This window comes from Bidens hawaiensis, unplaced genomic scaffold, assembly GCF_021521415.1.
Source record: "Bidens hawaiensis isolate Kalapana, Puna unplaced genomic scaffold, B.hawaiensis_p1.1 tig00009959_1, whole genome shotgun sequence".
Taxonomy (NCBI): Eukaryota; Viridiplantae; Streptophyta; class Magnoliopsida; order Asterales; family Asteraceae; genus Bidens; species Bidens hawaiensis.
This window is the reverse complement of record NW_027491755.1, coordinates 592,119-600,075: the sequence shown is the minus strand read 5'-3', so window position 1 is coordinate 600,075 and position 7,957 is coordinate 592,119. Positions and strand designations below refer to the sequence as shown.

The window sequence follows — 7,957 nt, the reverse complement described above, 5'->3', positions numbered from 1 at the left end:
TATCCTCCAGAGCTTGATCAACGTTACGAACGCCAGAAACCATGGTGATTTTTTTTTTTTTTTATATCTAGATCTGATAAGATCTGATTGCCGTTGTAACAGTGGATGGCGCCAATGAAGAATCGTGGATCGACTCAGTGGTAGACGATCTACTTTCCTCGGGTATGATTATGCTATCTCACCGATGGTTTCTCTTGGATCTGGGTTCTTCTACCTACAAAATGAACAGCACCGTCAACTTACCCCTCAGAAAGGGACAGAAGGGTCCTCTTTGGGGTAACCCTCCGGTGTGAGAATAAGTATTTGTGGAGAAGATAATAATATCCCAATAAGGAAATCTGGAGAGTATTGCTTAGTAGCTGAATACTCTGTATGATTGTGTTACTTGTTGTAACTGTCTGTGAGTGAATATAATTGAATATGATTGAATGTGAATGAATGTGTGTTACTGGCTGTAACTGTCGATGATTCAGTGTCTCTCCTTGTGGAGTTGATGCTGTATTTATAGTGCCAGGGTTTCCACTGATTGGGCTCAGCCTTGTTGGCCTCTTCCAATTGCTCTGCGCCACGTGTCCTCTGGGACACCTGGTGCTTTCTCATTGGTTATAATTACGTGGTAGCACATGGGTTATGCTGAGTTGTCCACCTTTCATTTGGCAGCTGTCAACATCAGCATATTCTTATTCCTTAAAAAGATACCTTCTGGAAGGTTGTCTGACGTGCACAATCAAGGTTGCCCTAATCCTGATTTGGATAAGGACGAGGTTGATTATGTGCATGTGTGATATGCGCCAATCCTGAGGAAGCGCGAGGTCTTCTCTTTATTCTCACGCGCAGATGTTTCATGCGCAGATGTGATATGCACGAGCATGTGATATGCGCCGCGCGCTGATGCGCCGCGCGCATATGTGATGCGCGAGCATATGTGTGCCTGGGCATATGATGCCTGAGCATGTGTGGTGCCTGGGCATATGATGCCTGGGCATATGTGATATGCGCCATGCGCATAGGTTTTGGCTTTGTGCCTTCATAATGTCTTGATTTCAAGCTTCTTGTCTTTATCTTGTGGGTTGACCCGCCTTGCTCGGTGTTGAGGCGGGTACATACCTCTTCAGTTTCGATGAGGGTTTTGTTTGTTTCTTGATTTTCATCTAATAGAAGCTGTGTAAGGAGAAGAAATTAATCAAAGGAAACCAAATAATAACCTAATGAGAAGATGGCGGATGTGAAGACGAATTTGCATGAAAATTCGATCTCTTAATTACTGAAAAGTGTTGATTTGAGAGTGAAAAGTCTCGTAGTGAAAGAAAAATATTGATTCTTGTTTTGAGAGTTCTGATGCATTGTGAAGGTTGTGATAGAAAAGTCTTTTAGCCTCATATGCCTTTCATGGCTTTTTCGTTGTATTCCTTAAATCTCTTATTGACTTTGACTATTTTTAATTTGTGTTAGTTAATTAATTAGGTCTGAGAGATATTCAATGGGATTGTAAGAAATAAGGTAGATGAGAGGGGAAAAAATGAAGGGGCTATAGGGACTAGTTATTATTAGTTAATAATAGAGAGAAGGATAAATTTGGCAATATGCTAAATGTTTCAGTTTTAAATAAAAGAGCCCCTTGCGGTTTTGCTTCAGTATTCTGGAAAACAAACGCCTATGAGGAGTGGTCTAACAACCCATTAACACCGTGAGCATGAAAGCATACCTCATGGTCCAAGTGAGTGTTCAAATGTGAACTCAATGTTGAAATTCTGTACATGTACATGCACACATCTTTTCCTTCAAACAAAAATTATCATTACTAACTAGCATGAAACCAGGTATAAGGAAAATATTACAAAATGACGAATGGATATAAACTTTAATGACAAATCCAACCATTCTAATTTACAATTTTTTTTCGTTTCGAAATCAACAAGAATGAAAGAGGCGTAGTCATGTCGTCACCAGACATATCTTCTCTTGGTGTCCTTAGATTAAAAGTAACTCTCACTCCTATATGTCCAAAAACAAAAACAAAAAAAAAGTTTGAATTAGGACAAGTACACATGTTAATTTAGCCTATATAATAAATATTCTCGACTTATGGAATTACAATCCATGTGTATTCTCTTGATACATATGTTTGGAGAACCCATTAATAAGTGAAAGTTGGATAGCATTATATAATGAGTGAAAGTCGGATAGCATTATACGTATAAAACAGCAATTGTTTGTATGTTATAATCATGGGCCGACCTTTTAAGGGGCGGGAGGGGGCTTCAGCCCCTTCTTCTTTTTTCCTTTTTTTTTCCGTTAGAAATATAAATATAGCTCATTTTTACTTTAAATATTTGTATATCTACGAAAAACAATTACATGATACTTTAAATGTTCAAGTTCATATCCCCTATTTAAATGTGCAAGTTTCAGAACCCCTATACTCTTTTTTTGACCCCCGCGTATTATGTGTTCAAGTTCCGCCAGCCACTGGTGACATATCTAAATTGTTGCCTGGTACCCAAGGCTAGAGGAAATTATGATCAATCCCAGGTAATATATTCTGAAACCTTTTGTTATATAGCAAATTGAACATACAAAGTAGAAACAATCATAATCTATGTTTACATAACTACAAGGATATAAGGGCATAGAGGCAAACTACACTATTCTTTAAGTTGCCCTATTAATTATCCAACTGGACCTTAATACATATTGAAAAATATCACCCAAATGAATATACTACAACAGATTCAGTCGATGTAACACAAGAAGAATATATTTCACTCATTTTCAGAAACATGTGAAAATATTTCAAGTTTTCAGTGTGTGAAACAATACAAACATAATAAAAAATTAAGGTGTGGAAATTTAGCAAGCCTTCTAACATTACTTCACATTTGAACTTTTTTTTTTAATAATGATAAACATATATTAAACATTACTTCACATTTTAAGGGCAAATTTTATGAAGCTTCTGGTTATTGCACATTTACTCTACACATTTTAACGAATATTAAATCTGCCATGTCAATTTTTAAGACTACTTAAGAAACATCAAGTAAATTGTTGTATCTATGATTGTCATATTCTTGTTTAACCGTAAAATGACAAGGCTGCCTCACATGTTAATTTTCAGAGCACTCACAACGTTAGTCTTGTTGAGGTCCCGGTTTTCAAACCCCCTTCGGATGTCAGTGGTGGAACCAAATAAAAAAGATATTCATCCTTTTGAATACCCCAAGGTTTTAAAAACAATCAAAAACATTACTCCGTATATATATATATATATATATATATATATATATATATATATATATATCTTTTGAAATTATATTATTGTTTCCAAATAGGCGAAAAGAAAAACAAAAGTTAGATTTTTACCCCCATTGATTGCTCAATCTCCGCTACATATATCTCCCTTCATGAAATATATGTATATCCAATCATCTATATACCTTTTCAATTCTTTTCAAGAAAATTGCCAAAAACAATCCGAATAATATGACATTCGTCATTTTTAAAAACCCAAAATCTGACTCATTTTAAAATTTCGACACCTATCGTATCTCCATTTATAAATAAAATAGTGAATTGTTTTTTTTTATTTTCATGATATTAACGTTTATGTTAATAATGTTTTATTATTTATAATGTTGTAAATTTAATCCTAAGTACTATATCATCTTTCTATATCAATTGAGTCAAATACAGTTAATTAGTCATAATAATTGATTAGTTAATCAAAATCTATGATTTCAGGCCTTAGACTAAGGGTAGTGGGGGGTGGACTGCTGGTCATCGATGATGTGGCCGCCGCGCACACCACTGCTCCCCTGCTGTGGATGGGGGCGCGGACGGCCCAAGTGGACCGGTCCACGGGGCTTGAACGACTGGCTGGGCATGGGTTGAATAAAAACTTGGGGGTGAATCAATCAAGCCCCACTACAACCTATGAGGCTTGATCCAGGGACTTGATCACGTAACACGTTAGCGCCTACGTGTCGTAAATGTATTGGATCACTTGGGGCTTGATCAAGCCCTACTACCCTTAGCCTTATGACTAGCCTCTTGACTAGCCATCAATTAACTCAATTTGACCTTATTATTAATGATTTTGAGCCTATATAAAGCTTACTTATTCTATATAATTTTTTTTGCACAACCAATTTACACTCAAATCATCCAACCTTGTCAATTTCTCTCAAGTCTCAAGTTTGGCTTTCAAAAGTCAACTACTCAAGAATTTTTTTTTCTTCTTTCGTGAATCGGTATCCGGGTAATGTTTGTTTCTTTTCGTTACGCATAATGATTGTTTCCATGGTTACAATACAAACGACATTCATGGAGACGTATCATTCTTCGTAATTGGCTCGCTTATGTTCGGTTTATGAATTTTATGTTTAAAAGTCAACTTTTATTTTTACAAACTAATAAACAAGAACAAACTTTTTTTATATACTCCTTTATCTTTTTCAAATAATGTTCAGCACACACCGACTCAAAATGGGTTTGTGTCCGAAAAAACAAACCACTCGTTAAACTAGTTTTCTTAATTAATTGTTCGGTTGGAAGAAACCGAACTCACCTAAATTAACTAATATTGTTATAACCCATTTATTTTTCTAAAACTAAAATAAATTAACTTAATAAATCAAATAACCAAAACATTTTTAATATAACCAAAACACTTTTACTTTATAAATTGTTTTGTCATAAACCGAACGTCCTCGCCAAATTGTTTTCTTTATGCAACTTCTTTTTAAGCCTAGCTATTTATTTATCTATGGTTGTTCGTTGAACCACACTTTGTCGGTTCACTCGCTTAAATGCATTTTTCGCTCTCGACCCGCTTACTTAACAAGTAAGTTTTTTATAACCCCTTTTTAACGCTTTTAACATTTTTAGGATGTATCATGTCAGGTGGTTGGTTGGCTAACCTTTAATTTCCAAGTTTTCTTTTTGTTTCTTTTCTTACATGCCCAGGTTCGACCCTTTTGTTGGGTCCTTTCTTTCTTTCTTTTTCTTGGCAATTTATGGTTCAATATCTCACAAACGTATTTCTTTTTTATTATATTTTATTTGGTTTTAAGCACTTAAGTTTGACATTTTTATTTTTTGATTTCTGTATATAGTTTATATCTTTTGAAGTTTTTTTAATTATTTTTTCTTTTTATTTGATATATGATTCAATTTCCGTATTATCATGAACCTAACAAATATAGATTGAACTGTCATGAGCCTAATCCTTATCAAGCGAAGTCGATTTGTACCCAAAATGAAGGGTTTTTACCAATAATGATCCCTAATCGAATTTGCGTTGGTGTTTCGCCGCAACACTGCGGGTTCACTTGCATAATATAAGTTTTTCTTTTTTATTTCTTATTTGAATCACATGTTTATGATTTAGTGCCGAATTCCTGCGGTTTCTGTTGGAAAAATGGTCGGTTCGGGTCAAGTCAACTCGGGCCGACCCGATTGTGACCCTGTATGAGTTACACCGAGGATAACGAACCTTATGCTCACTTAATCGTTAACTGGACCCGACACAATTAATTAAAAATGATAGATTGGTGATCTAGGCTTTTAGTTGGTGATTGGGCTTAAAGCCGAATGGGTTTAAGATTAGGTTTAACCCTAATCTTATAATATATAAACAAATTATTGTTTATAATTTAATTAACCAAAAAAACACTAACACAAAACCCTAGCCTCCATACAACTTATTCCAGCCGCCACCACCACACCACCCGTCGCCACCGCCGTCCGGCCCCCGCCGCCTCCGGTGCTGCCTTCCACCAACCGCTAGTATTTATCCGGCCGTTTGCTGCCGTTTGAGCTGCTGTGCGCAGCCATCAGCTGTTGTCCACAGCTTGTTGCTGAGTTCGTGGTTGTCCACAGCCGTCCGACACCACCCGCAGCCAATGCCGCCGTCAGCCGCTGCCACCGTGTCACCGGAATCCGTGTAGGGTCTTGATTGTGTCCAAATCTAGTGCGGTTCGTTAAACCTTGGTGTTCTTCCCGGTTTCGATAACCGAGGTATATATAACTAAACTAGATCTATGGTTTGATTTATTATTCGTACTTGTATTAGTTGTAACCGGATCCGAGTTCGGGGTCGTTTTAATCATTTATTTTCCGCTGCGTTTTTGGTTCGTTTTATATATTAATATGATTAATATTTTTTTAAATGGATCTAATATTTTAAAACGGGCTAAAATTGTTTTGACCGTTTCGTTCCGAACCACCGTTGAAACCCAACAGTGGTATCAGAGCCGCGGTTACAACGTACGAGTCGATCCCGGTTCGTTTAAACCGGATCTACATCTCAAACTTTAAATCGTTTAAAGTTTATAGATCTAGATTTGTTTTCGGGTAATTTTAGATTTGATCAAAGTTTTGTTTATTTTATTTGACCAAGTCAAAACGACCCGAAATTTTTTTTTTTGAACATGTAAATCCGGCCATGACCTATGTTTGCTTGGTTGTGTTTGGTTGTTGAGTTTGTTATTTGGCCATATGGATGGTTCAAAATTGTAATCGGTTATTATTTTATTTTTCGGTTTTCTTTTAGCCAAATTGGATGGTTCAAATTTGTAATAGGGCAAATTGTTGTTAGTTTATAAATTTATAATAAAGAAGACGCGATGATAACCGAGGACGAGCTCAAGGATTTCTTGGAGTTAGTGGGAGTTCAGACAAGATGACGGGATGCACGAAGAAGTCCATCCTTGTGGTTGTTTTGTGTTGTGAACCCCTTGACCCGATCGGTCTCCCTAATTGGCTCTAGCGAGACCGATCACCTTTTGGCCATAAGGATTTACATATTATTATTTGCTATTTTGGTTGCTTGAATTGTTTGTAATAGGATTATAATATCACCAACTTAATACCAAATAAATTTGGAAAAATAAACATTTTTATTAAACAATTATGTTTTGCAAATTAAAAACGTTTTGATTTCCAAAACTAATAACTTAATAGTTTTCTATTAACTTAAAATTGGTTAGCCATATCACGACAAACTTAGTTTTTAATAGATTATTTAAAACCAAGTGTCCTGAGAGATGAAAGGGTTCATCATTTTTGTTCCGATAATAAATACAGTAAAATTTGACTTTTACTCTATTTGGTAATTATAAAATTAATCTCAATTTAAAACCAATAGTTTATGCCAATCCTACTACAAGTCAAGCTTGAGGCATACTGCGAAATTTCGAGTGTTTGGAGCTAAAGCACCGCACTTGTTTTCTAGCCTATCCCATCAATATGAAAGCGTTTCGTTGACACATCCGGCCCTTTCACACGTCACTGTACTAGGACAACTATTACTTTACTCTCTTGTTACATGCTACAGCTGTCTGGAGACTTAAAGTGGGCAAATATGAGGCTAAACGTATCGATACTGACAATCGTTGTCTCTATAGGTCTCATAACCGAGAGTTGTGCTCTATTCACAATTGGCAATCGTTGTCAGTCTGCCTAACCACTTATTAATGTTGTGTGCTACAGCTGCCTTTAATAACTGGAAGCCAGATTCTCATACTCCTATTTCATTAATGTTATTGGGTCATTAATAATAGGACTACTACATCGAAAATACTACTTAAATTTAGTTTTGCTTTTTAATCAGATGTCATCAAACGAAATCTCACCCTACGCCCTTAAGTCTATCCTTGAGAAGGATAAACTAAACGCAATAAACTTCATCGAATGACACCGCAACTTAAGACTAGTTCATATAATGGCAAAGCGCCTGTATGTTCTCGATGGACCTGTTCCAAACGAGCCTGAAAACAACACAGCCGCTTCTTGAAAAGTTCTTGACAAGCATAGGGATGACTCGGCTGAGGTCTCTTGTATTATGCTAGCCACCATGACTTCTAAGCTTGTTAAGGGCTTAGAAGACTTTGGTGCCTATGAGATGCTGGAACAACTCAATGGCATGTTCCAGAACAAGCCCGTCAGGAACGGTTCG

The 7,957-nt window shown here is 36.3% G+C and overlaps 1 pseudogene across 1 annotated transcript in view; it reads right to left on the bottom strand.

Annotated features, from left to right (window-relative positions):
- Window positions 1-1,704: 1,704 nt before the first annotated feature.
- The window catches only part of LOC143533963 (protein LIGHT-DEPENDENT SHORT HYPOCOTYLS 10 pseudogene), a 33,442-nt pseudogene continuing 27,189 nt past the window's right edge, over window positions 1,705-7,957 (bottom strand). Inside the window, exon 2 of the transcript XR_013135453.1 lies at window positions 1,705-1,988. The product of XR_013135453.1 is annotated as a protein LIGHT-DEPENDENT SHORT HYPOCOTYLS 10 pseudogene (transcript). The remainder of the gene's footprint in view (window positions 1,989-7,957) is intronic.